Here is a 12,386-nt window from a genome sequence, read left to right as displayed (position 1 = left end):
GAGGTGTGTGTGTGTGTGTGTGTGTGTGTGTGTGTGTGTGTGTGTGTGTGTGTGTGTGTGTGTGTGTGTGTGTGTGTGTGTGTGTGTGTGTTTCATATATATATCAAATATATATGAACTATAGAAGCTCTTCTCCTGGGCACCCCCAAATCACAATTGTGAACAAGAGAAACCCGAATGAACACTTTTAGAGCAGAAAGATGGGAGCAGCTATTGCCAACTATGAACTATGTTTTTACAAAGTGCAGGGCAGTGATATTGCGCATCCCACATAGACCTTGGGACAAGCATGCGCACAGCAGCCTGGAACATAAAAATAAGGCTACAACAGAGGTTCATTGAAGATAAACAACAGGTTGGAATAACGCTGAAATGCTGCCTGGCCCCAGGATAGTACACATCTCGAACCATTGTATTTGGAGTCTACCCTGTTGTAAAGAGTTCCAATTGAGTTGGAGAATAGTTGTTCTCAATTAAACAGTTTTTGTGTTTTATATTTAAGGTTTTCATGATTGTCAATCAATGCACAAAGTTTTTTTACAATACTACTGATGGTTACTGCAGCCATTCAATTTTTATTTGGGTACTCTTCATTAAAAAGACACAAATTCAACTGTGTAAAGTACAAATTAATAACTTCGAAGCAACCAGAAAACTGGCCCCATTTAGCCCATTCAGATATATGCACTGCATGGAGTACATTACCAAAATCATGATATTGTGTGTGTTGCATTAGGCAGCCTATTCATTTAAATAGGTAACCAACACAGGACAACTCAAAAATCAGAACTGGATTATTTTTTCAAATGGCATACCAGAAGTTACACGTTTGTGGTGCACTGCTTATACAGGTGCATAGAATTAATATTTCTGGTAATCTTTTTAAATGAATAGGATTCACCCTGGTACATGTGCACTACCTAAGAACACATCAAAATTGTATGCTCCTGTCAATCTGATAAAGAGGAATCACCAGGTTAGGTATAAACAAACCAATACCTTTCAGGGGTTTCAATATCCTCGTCCCACTTACTACTATGTTCTGGGGTTAGTGACTGACAGAAAAGCTACGGATCACTGTGGGCACACAAGATACTGCCAGTCCCAAAGTCTCAGCTTTGTTTGGTAGTACAGGTGGTGGGAAAGAACTCACTTCCATCTACACATCTGCAGATTCTATTTGGACTTTCAGACTACTGACCTGGTCAAAAAAATTTAGTGATTTATCCAAAAAATCAGACACTTGCAAAGGAATATTATAATATATATAATTGTATATATTACAAATTAACATTTTAATGATTAACACAACTGTTTGCACAAACTTTCAGCTATGTTATCTGTTTGGACAAGTATATCTAAATCCACAGAGACAAGTAACAATAGTGCTGTGGACAATCTGTGCAATTTACTATAAGCTCAAATGTTAAAAACACTGTGGGTGTCTTCCAATAATGCTTTAGCAGAGTTCAGTCTCACTGTGAGTTTCCTGTTGTAGCTCAAAAAATTAGTAAAAGTCAAATTAAAATGTGCAAAGCTTACATAACGCTTTTAATTTTTTTTTTTCAGAAATATTGCATTAAACAATCACACATACCACTAGATGTTATTTTCAGGAGTTTTTTCAGCTGTAGAACTGGAGGTTGAGTTATCAAAATTTTGAAAGTTCAGCACTAATGTTTGAAAATCACCCCGTGCAACAAAGCCACGTGGCGTCTTTTTTTGCAGGCTTCTAATAGATCTAATAGTACTCTTGAAGAAGGACCCAGTGTGTCAAGGTCCAGCTTGAAACAACTTCTTGTCTGGTACCTGTATACATCTTATATTATACTATGCAGGTTAATACACTATAATATCAAATTTTCTGAATTAGTGTTACAATATTTTCTATTGAATAATTCTAATAAGTATTTACAACAATGAATCTTACCTAAATTCCTGACTAGTGCACAGAATCAGTGTACTAGATTTATTCGGATGCTGGAATCTCAAACTTTATGCAGGGGTTGTTTAAGGACATCTGTCTAGAAAATGCCAATAAATAAAAAAATTAAAGCGGAACTAAAAAATGTTTGATCAGAGAGGGCAATATTGCAATAATCATTCTTAGCTGCCCAATGTGCAGCTCAGTGTTGGTTGCCAGGATACCCAGCAATCCCGGCTTCCCCTGCACTTGCTGGTACTGAATAAACTCCTGGGCTTGTGTGGTAGTTATGTCACCCCGGCCCAGCCAATCAAACTGGACAAAGATTGCAAGAAGGAAAGGAAGTAGAAAAAAGATGGGGGGTGCCCTGTGTTGGAATAGGTGAGTAGAGCAAGGTATAGTTCTGCACTAAGGACTTTCTATTGGGTACTTTCAATAGCATTGTGAAAATTAGGTCTCCTGTCTTGCCCATCATGCAAGCTATGATTCAATCTCATGCTTGGAAGTAGGAGAGCACTAAGCAATAATGAAGCATCTACAGCTTAAAAAAAAATAAATAGGTTGTTGGATGTGGACTGATTTACAGACAAGTGGGTTTCCCATTACTAGGTCTAATAAACCCGCACCATACTAGTATAGAAACAAATGGCTGGGGAAGCAAGATGGTAGAACCGACAGGAGCACCGCCGAGCAGATGTGTGGGCCTTTCTTAAGTTCGCCCAGATGTTACACAAGTACCTTGAAACCACCCGTTAAGCTGCCACAAAATACCAGGCAACAAGTGTAAACCAAGGGTGTCAAATGGCCCAGTAAGCACTGCTGTGCTCTCCAGAAATTGTCCTAATGCAGTCCAATTAGACAGGAGAACCAGCCATTAGATATCCCTCATAATATATATATACATATATAATTAAAGGGAAAAAACATCTCTTAGCTGTGGCAGTTATTACAAAGCAGCTTAAAAATAGCAGCACTTGGCAGTCACAAAGTAGTTTTTATCAGGAAGCCAAATTAGCACTATAAGTCAGGCTGTATAAATGTGTCAGCTACAAAGAACGTTAGATTTTTGGTACACGTGCCCTCTGTCAGACCATCATTCTGCCTTGACTTGCTCCTCACAATTCTCAGAAATTGGGCTCATAATGTGCCCTGCTTGTGAAGGATGCTGCAGGCAAAGAACTAGAGAGCCTCCAAGGTATTTCTTACAACCTACTCTGGGGGGACTAGAGCAGAACTTAATTAAAATGGAAAGATTATGCAGATACTGCGCACATTTTAAACACAAAGAAGTTGGTAACTAAAACAGGGGAAGTAATAAAGAACATGAAAGACATTTCAATCTTCGGATGTAGAGCAAAGAGTCTGTATACAAAATAGTAACCCGCATCCTTCAACCGTCTCACAGATATGAAGATAGGACAAATTACTTTTGAATTCATGGATAAAAAAAAAAAAAAAAAAAAAACAAATACCCACTAGATCGAGAAATCCAGGAGGGTGACATAGCATACCGCTACATCTTTAATGTAAAAAATTAGTGGAGCTCATCACTACATATTTGCCGCTGAGGTCTCTCTAAATAGTCATCAATGTAACAGGCAGCCATAAGGAGCAAAAAAAAAGGCATGCAAAGCAAGCAAATTACATGGCAGCAACTCAAAGCATGCAGACAATGTCAAAGCGACCTGCCGGAGTACAAACCAAGAATCAGAATTGGAGAGAAAGGCGATTTAATGGACTTTGAACGTTGGATGGTTGTTAGTGCCAAGTGAGCTGGTCCAAGTACTTAAACTGCTTTGCACATACAATTATCTCTAGGGTTCACAGAGAAAAGTGTAAAGTATCCAATGAGGGCAGTTCTCTGCCTTTTGATGCCAGAGGAGAAAGGCCAGACTGGCCCAAGCCCATGCCTGCCACAGCCTACCTTAGTACTGTTACAGACCACTTCCACCCCTTTATACCCAGAGTACCAATCTTTTGAGTGCGGAATAACAAACTATGTCACAATGCTCAAATAATTTTACACTGACCCAGAGTTCCCTAAACTCAATTGGCCCCCACAGTCCCCTGATCGCAATCCAAATAAAGCACCTTTGGAATTGGTGGAATGAGAGATCCACAACAAGGATGTGCAGCCGACAAATCCGCAGCAAATGCGTGAAACAATCTTGTCAACATGGAAGAAAACTCCTGAGAAATACGACCAGCACTTTGTTGAACGAAATGAGAAACGACAGCAGTTCTAAAGTGACAAAAGGGGGCATAACAACTAGCAAATCATACCATCAATTAGCAAATAAAAAGGCTAATGAGTGTATATAACTTCAAGGATAAAAAAAACTGCCAAAAAATAACACATAATTGATATATTGCAGCTTACAGTCCTTAGATGTGGTGACTGCATTTGTTTTCTTCTTTAAGGCTACAGCTACATACAGTCCCGTATCTTCATGACTTGAGACAAACATTTGTAATCTGTAGGTAGCTTAAAAACACTCTCCGTTCTGTAAATTATTAACAAAAGTGGATTTACACATTAAACTCCAACCTGTTCCAATGGAAAAAATGAAAATGTTTTTTGCAGGAATAAATATTAAAAAAACTAATGCAGTCATGGCAAACACTGCACATTACGTTTTTTCTTATTTGGACTCAACTACCTGTATTTTCCAATCTTATGTTTAGTTTTGAATTGTGGTTTAAAATAATATGTCCTAAGATTCATTTTTCATATAGCAATTTCTTTATTGCAGAATTTGGCTGGTTTGCTTTAAAGAGCTCAGCCCTGGCAAAGTATTTTCATGATACAGAGACAATTATTTTATCTTGGTCAATACCTGGCATCTGGAAATTCTAGGTCCTGTTGATCTCTGATTATTCTCTTCAATGTAGGTATAGTTAGATCATGGAGACAAGGTATAGTGCCCAGCAACTGGCAGCCTGCACTACACTTTGACTTTGCTACATAGCAAGGACAATTTTTTGGGGGGAATAAACATACCTGCGTGTTTTTGAAAGTTTGGGAAGACCAAAGTGGCTAGTGGAAACCCACACAAACCACCATCAATATATATTTAAAGGCTGAAGGTAAAATATTAGAGGTATGAGGGACTGAGCAGTTGAAACAGTGCAGGAGCCAGGTTAGAGGCATGGAAACAGAGTAAATCATAGAGGATTGAGTCAAATGGGCAGGACAGAGGTCCTATGCCCTATACTAAAAAGCTACATTAGGCTTTAGGGGGAAAAGACTATAAACATATTTACACTTGGCCCACATTCTGTCCACGCCCTTCAGGCTGACATTCACATTAAGGTATAAGGAGAACTTGCTCCAAAGTACCTTGTTAAAGTGAACAACAAGCAAAAACAAAATATTAATTTTAGAATTAGGAGAAACTTTTACAAATAATTAGGGCACCATTACCCAGATATCCTTGGTTTTACCATACAGAAAGTGAAGAAACCACTTTGGCACCCCTATTTTGTTGCTTGTGTTAAAACACTATAAAAAATGTTTTACCTAATATTTTGTGCATCACAGGCAAATGTGTAAATTACAGTAAATATGCTTGGAACTTTTTTTTTTAATTCTGGAGGATTCCGATGTCAAGGTAGAAAAACATCAGCAGTGATCTTGGAGAAGCAATTGTTGCTGTCAAACAACCTGGGAATGGTTATAGGGCAATTTCTAAACCATTTCAAGCCTATTATACAGTGAGAAAGATTACTCACAAGTATTATACATTCAAGAGGGTTAGCAATCCTTCCAGATGTCGACGACTCCACAATCTCACACCAAAGTCAGACCAAGAAATGCTCAGGGAAACTGACAACAATTCTAGAGCTACATATCAGACAATGCAAGATTCAGTTAGCATGTTAAAGTTTGGAATGGTTGCCAGAGGAAAGTCTCTTTTAGCCGGACACACCACCCAGCTCTTTTCAGTAACGACACGGCCGTTTTTGGGTAGTTACTGAAAAATTAGGCCGCCATACAGAGGCAACCATCCGCCCACAGCTTGTTCCCACCCAGCTTAAAAACATTTCTGGGGAGAATACGGTGCTGCAATAGCCCAATCAAAGAAAAAGAAATATCTAAATTAGGAGGTGGGACCTGAAAGGGCATAAACAAATTCAGCAAACCTCAAGGAACTGAAGAGATGTTGTTGAGTGGACCTAAGATTTCTCCACAATGATGTGAGAGAACGACATATCTTCCAGAAAAAAAATTCAAGACATTGCTGCTAAAGCAGGTTCTACCAGCTATTGTATGAAGGGGTTTACTTAAGTTTTTCACACATAGCTACAACATGAAGCAATTTTTGCTTCATTTGTAGTAAATAACAGTTGAATCTGTTTTGTGTCATTTTACACCTGAGGTTAGACTAAAATAATTTTAGCCTGCTAAGGATCAGATTTGAATTATTATATCCTAAAGCCTAATCTTTAGAAATTTAAGATTGTATACTTTGTATTTCTCATGACTGTACATTTATGAAGCATACTGCGATTTAGGAAAAACAGGTCAATAGATATGAAACCCTCTGTATATTTATTAATTACCAGTTTACTTTATGATACAGCAGTGTAACACCCACTGGATACACTGACTTATCACTGTCCTATTAACAAGCTCAACTCATTAACAAGATAACCAGAGTGCAAAGGGTTCCCTGCTTTAAAAATATTTAAGATTTTCAATACCCAAGATATGAAAGGTGCAGTGAATACAACATTGTAAATGTCTCTGCAGTTTCTTGTTTGACAAACTTTTCTAAGTGGATAAATTGCTTAATCCTAGACTGGCCAGATCCCATTCTATTAGCCAGGTAACAAAGAAAGCCACTAAGGAAAGTCTTCATAATACCATGAACCTTGAAGAAATCATGAAGTGATCTGGTGATTACTGGAATGCACCATGCACTTATCAGACCAAACACATTTGTTTCCAAGAATAAAAATGGACTTAAAGTGAACATATACTGTGAGATTTTGTAAAATGCCAATGAACTCATTCTAGGGAACTGCTGCGATTTAAAGCCGATCTCTTGGAGTCAATCCAGAGCCTCCTGGGTTACCTTCATCACATATTCCAGGAGGCTTCAAGCTGCTCCCGAGATCGTACATGTGCAAAAATGGCTTATCCTGCAAATGGGAAATAAAGTACAGATCACACTCGTGCACAGTGTGATCGGCACGCTCTCCCGCCCATTTTCAGCAGCCTACGTCACTCGACCTTAGACCTGCGCAGTGCAAAATCAGGTGACATAGGCAGAAGCAGCAAGAATGCAGGAGAAGATGCCAACACACAACGATTCCAACCAGGACATAAAAGGATTCCAGGGCAGCAAGGGACCAAATCAAGGCCAGGTGTAGCAGGATTGGGGGCTCTGCAGAAGTATAGGTAAGTGGTGTTTTTTTCTGACAGTTTTGCTTTAAAGATCCATCTGCAGTACTAGTCCAATGGAACAGTAAACCAGAAAACAACAGTGGTTCTTAGTGATGTTTCAAAATGCTCAGCTCCACTAAAAACTACATCCATATAAATAATGGAATAACATAAACCTAAAGATTACAACACAATATTTTTGTAATACGGCAAGTTAGCAATTCAAGCCACTAAAAACATGTCACCCTCCTACATTTACAAATGAATCTAAAGGCAAAATTTCAAGTCCACAATTTACATGTTGTAAACCATTCTGTGCCTATTCTGGGCAAAGTTTAACAGTTCTGCTTGTAAGCAGGTAGAGTGAGAAGCATATATTTATCATCCATGTGTCCAGCAAAGCTGCTGTGTTAAGCTACGTACACACATGCAACAATTATCGCTGGAAACAAACAAACGATGACAAAGAACATGGAATGTTGCTGGAAACTAACGACTGTCCCGGCAGATCTGATTGGGCTACATTCATTCGCTATCTATTGTATGTACGGTCGTTCAGTGATCTTGGATGGTTCTGCAGTACACTTTCTCCTGTACATGTCACTGTTTGCTTCGTTCAAACAATCATATGTAGTGTGTGTACATTACTGGTGGATTATATTTGAACTAGGGGCAGCACGGTGGCTTAGAGGTTAGCACTCTGGTCTTTGCAGTGCAGGTCCCAGTTCGAATCTCTGCCAGGACAGTATCTGCATTAAGTTTGCAGGTTCTCCCCCTGTCTGCGTATGTTTCCTCCGGTTTCCTCCCACATCCCAAAAACATGCAGCTAGGTTAATTGGCTTCCTCCCAAAAAATTGACCTTAGACTGTATAAATGACATATGACCACAGTAGGGACATTAGATTGTGAGCTCCTTTGAGGGAAAGTTAGTGACACGACCATGGACTTTGTACAGCACTGGGTAATATGATGGCGCTATATAAATACTGTGTAATTACAATAATAATATTATTCATGAATAATCGTTGATCGTTTGTTTTCTAATGATAATTATTGCACATAGACTTAGTTTTAAAGTAACATTGACACAGAACCTACCAAGACCTTCCCCAGTTCCTGAGAACGCCATTGTGAAGAACTGGGCGAGAGTCCAGTGTCTCCATATTGGTTAGTATACAGGCACACAATGCGAATACTGTGCTGCATACAATGTGTGCATAGATCAGAGCTGTGGAAGGGAGACAGCAGGTCCCCCACTACAGACTACCTGAAGGTAACTTTACGTCAGAGGGGGATACAAGACCCATGATCCAAACTTCAGATTTTAGGAACTGAAGCTTACATGAAATGTGTGACAAAGCAGTAACCAAGCTCCCACTACCTCTTTAAATGTAGTGACAGGTAACATGTATGTAGATGATGTGACTTTCCTCCTCTGCATACTAATTCCAGGTCTATGAATCAGAAAGAACTAAAGCTGCTTCATCAGAATAACAGCCATTAAAATAGCATTACTAGAAGGAGGCCACCAACACGTGTGTGTGTGTGTGTGTGTATATATATATATATATATATATATATACACACATACACACATATATACATACACACACACACGCTATTGTACAGTTAAATTACAGGTTTCAATATTTTTATGCACCTTAACTGTTTTTTTTTCTTTAAAGTTTTTTTAATAAATTTAATAAACACTGGACATAGTTCGGTGAGTTATGCCTAAGAATTATAGGCCCACAATGTATAATACATTTCCATGCAAAACAATGTAACACTTTTTGCATGAAACTACAGACAGAATTAGATCACCAGGGGGGTTAAAAGAAACAGGACGGAGTTAAGTCACTTGGAGTCTTAAAGAATCTAAAAATCTATAATAGCGCTACATATGAATAACATTTATACATATAGGGCAGATGTTCTGTCTATGTAGCTGTCAGTTATGCACAGCACATTCACACAACATAGACAGACGGGGCCAGAATGCAGGACACTTGTTTGGCACAAAGCACTGCCCTTCCTTCTAATACTGCTGTAAAGATTAGAAGGCTGAAATGAAAACAGGAGGCTTTGGTTTGCTCGTTCTGCACATGTCCTATCTAAAGGTAAGTAAAGGTAACTGGGGCCACTCCGATGTACAGCATACATTCAGATCAGAAGGACCTTAAAAGACTGCTGCTGCTCATTCATTGTCCAGTGGTTAGGGGTGTAGGTGACAATGTGCATCGGTCACCAAAATCTAGCCTGACAATAAACCACAGGCTGGGAATATGTATTACATGTTCTTACAGAAATCCTTTCCTAAGCAGAGATACGATCACTATTCATACTGACGTGTCGGATGGTGAGAAGTCTAGACTGCTGGCAGCCCCGCTCCCCTGTCCCTACCTTATGGTGATATTTCTGCTGAAATTTCCAAAGATCACCACTAAATGCACTAAAACACTGCAATGCTAAAGTAGCATTGCCATGGAAGCTTCATGATTCCTACTGATATGAAGAGTGTTTGGCAGTCAGAAATGCAAATCTATTATCTCCTATGTAAACCCCAAATCTATTTTTAACATGTTGGGTAGCCTGTCTCGGTGTATATGATTTTCCTAAAGGAGACCTAAACTCAACTTTTTTTTACATTACATAAAAGGGTTAGACAACCCTTATATATAAAGCAAAAATGTAATTGATTTTTTTTTTTTTTGAAGTGCAACACTTTTTTTTTTTTTTGAGGGTGTTCTTCTGTGCATGCCTGATGCAGAAGGGGCATTTTCCCGCTAAGGGGAAAGAGACTCCGATCTCTTGCATGTGCAGAGAGACTGCCCTCTTTTTTTTTTTTTTCCCCTTTACAGCGGCACAATGAGATCAGGTGACGTAGTAAGACAGGAAGAGAAGACCGAAACCATTGCCGTGTAATGATCAGCAGTGTTGTCACTGAGCTCCCTTCACTCGGCTCCTGGGTAACCAATCTGATCCAATAGGCTCGCCTGTAATAATAAGTGCTGTAAATTGCAGGATCTCCAAATAAAAAAAAATTGCAATAAAAACAAAAATGATATGTTTAAGAGAACCATACAATACTGAGACAGATGCACAAAACATAGGTTTGCGTCAGAGCATACTAAATACAACCAATGCCCTATGCCAGTTTAAAAGTCAGAACAGGATGTGGTGACAGGTTCTCTTTCATGTAAATATAGAGCCAATAGTTTACAACACTAGACATGTCTTGGAAAGGTGGGAGGGGACATTAAGAAACAGCACCACCTATTAGCTTTACTACCGCAGAGCCCCTGATCCCTCCACACATGGCCCAAATCGTTCCTGCGCCGTCCTGGAATCCTTCGTCCCAGCACAGAGGAAGCCCCGGCACTGCCATCTTCTTCACCCGATCCTGCAATTTGCAGGTGCAAGATTGGGCGAGATTGGGTTATTTACCCTGATATCCCACTTTGGAAAATCCACAGCCAGGCAGCAGGTGGTTATTGTAGAATGGGACAGGCGATGTCCCCTATGTAATAACATTTCTTATCCGCTTGAGCATCGCCCAGCTGTCAACTTCTGCTGTACATGCGCAGCTCGGCGTTGGTTGCCGGGGAAACCCAACAAGCCCAGCTTCCATTGCACGTGCTGTGAATGATCTCCCACACCTACACAGGAGTTACGTCATTGCGGCTGGGCCAAGGAACATAAGGAGAACTCGGTGTACACACATTAGATTTTTGTCATTGGAAATGGTCATGAAAAACTAAAAAATAAATGAATGAGCATTCTACATACAGCGCCAAGACGATAACCATCTGACGTGTGTACTTGGCCTAAAGAACTAAGATGTGACGCTCTATGATGGAGTGGACACAGGTGAGTAGGGCAGTACCATTGGGGACATTTACCTTCACTTCCTGTCCCCAAGATACCACAGGAAGTAAGAGAAAATCTTCTTAAGTGAAGAGAATTTCCTTCTAGCTTTCCTTGGGCCCAGTGTCCCCATTGGAAAATTGCCCTTTATTTAAAGATGGTGGATTTCCTTTCTAATTCACATCTATTAGGTGAATCTCCCCAACTGGTACACCAGAAAAAAAATCCCTGTAGAGAGGGGCCAAATTATCCCCCACTTTACCCCAGCAATCCAGTGATTGGCACATTCACCTTGCTGTGGAAATAAGAGGAGGCAATGGACACACATTCACCACCCAGACATTGACACCACCCCAGACATTAAAAAACCCACCACACATTCACCCACTGACATGCTGTGCATTCCCCGTGGTGCCCGGTGCTGACATCCATAGAGGGCTGGACATGGCCTCCCCTTACCTGCTCCTTCTCTCCCGGAAGTCTCCTCAGGCCGGGCGGCGTACAAGGCTGAGCACACACCGAACTAAAGGCAATGACGAGAGCTGTGCGATGAGGGGAAGCCGTGGTAGAATGACATGGATGCCTCTGCCCTCCCTCCAGCCCCGGTCAGCCCCGGCAGTGTGAGAGGAGAGGAGGAGGAGGGGAACCCGCCGGAGACACACGCGGGAGGCTGGGGGGCATCACAAGCGAGAAAAGCGAAGAAAACGAGGGATGGGGGGAGAAAAGATAAACAAATGGAGAAAAGAGAAATAAAGAGAAAGAAAAGAAAAGGAAAAAAAAGGAAATGAAGGAAGGAAAAAAAATGTCTAAACCCCTCCTCCTCCTCCAAGCGAGTACGTGAGAGACGTGCTGACGTCACCCGGGAGCTGACTACGTGTTTGTGTGAATCACAGGTCTCTTAGCCAATCACTAGAGGGAAACACATCGGATAAAAAGTGGTCGTCGTAGCGACCATTACTTGGAAGACCGTCGTGGTTCCTCCATTTTGTCTTCTCTCCGGAAGTTGTCTAGAATGTTTTTTTAGCTTCTTTCCGCCTGGCGGTAGCTTGCTATAATATCTGCGACGACCCTCAAATATGTCAGCAAAGATCTTATATGTTCATCTCCATAGAATTAGCGTCCGTGCCACTACAAATTCCAGCATAGCCTGTCACCAGTGTTGCACACCACTATATGAAAACGAGCTTTAAACAAGTAAAAAATGCC

At 40.4% G+C, this 12,386-nt stretch overlaps 1 protein-coding gene across 5 annotated transcripts in view; it reads right to left on the bottom strand.

Moving 5' to 3' along the window:
- Positions 1 to 12,020, bottom strand: part of R3HDM2 (R3H domain containing 2) — a 68,030-nt gene extending 56,010 nt beyond the window's left edge. For 3 of the 5 annotated variants that reach the window (XM_072407599.1, XM_072407627.1, XM_072407621.1), the window contains exon 1: positions 11,640 to 12,019. The gene's annotated coding sequence lies outside the window, so the exon portion shown is untranslated. Of the gene's footprint in view, positions 1 to 1,930; positions 2,025 to 11,639 lie in introns of all 5 variants that reach the window. The other 2 variants (XM_072407605.1, XM_072407635.1) reach the window with 2 other exon arrangements.
- Between the last annotated feature and the right edge of the window lie 366 nt (positions 12,021 to 12,386).

The sequence above is a fragment of the Pyxicephalus adspersus genome, chromosome 1 (genome assembly GCF_032062135.1).
Source record: "Pyxicephalus adspersus chromosome 1, UCB_Pads_2.0, whole genome shotgun sequence".
Taxonomy (NCBI): Eukaryota; Metazoa; Chordata; class Amphibia; order Anura; family Pyxicephalidae; genus Pyxicephalus; species Pyxicephalus adspersus.
This window is presented reverse-complemented; position numbering and strand designations above follow the sequence as displayed.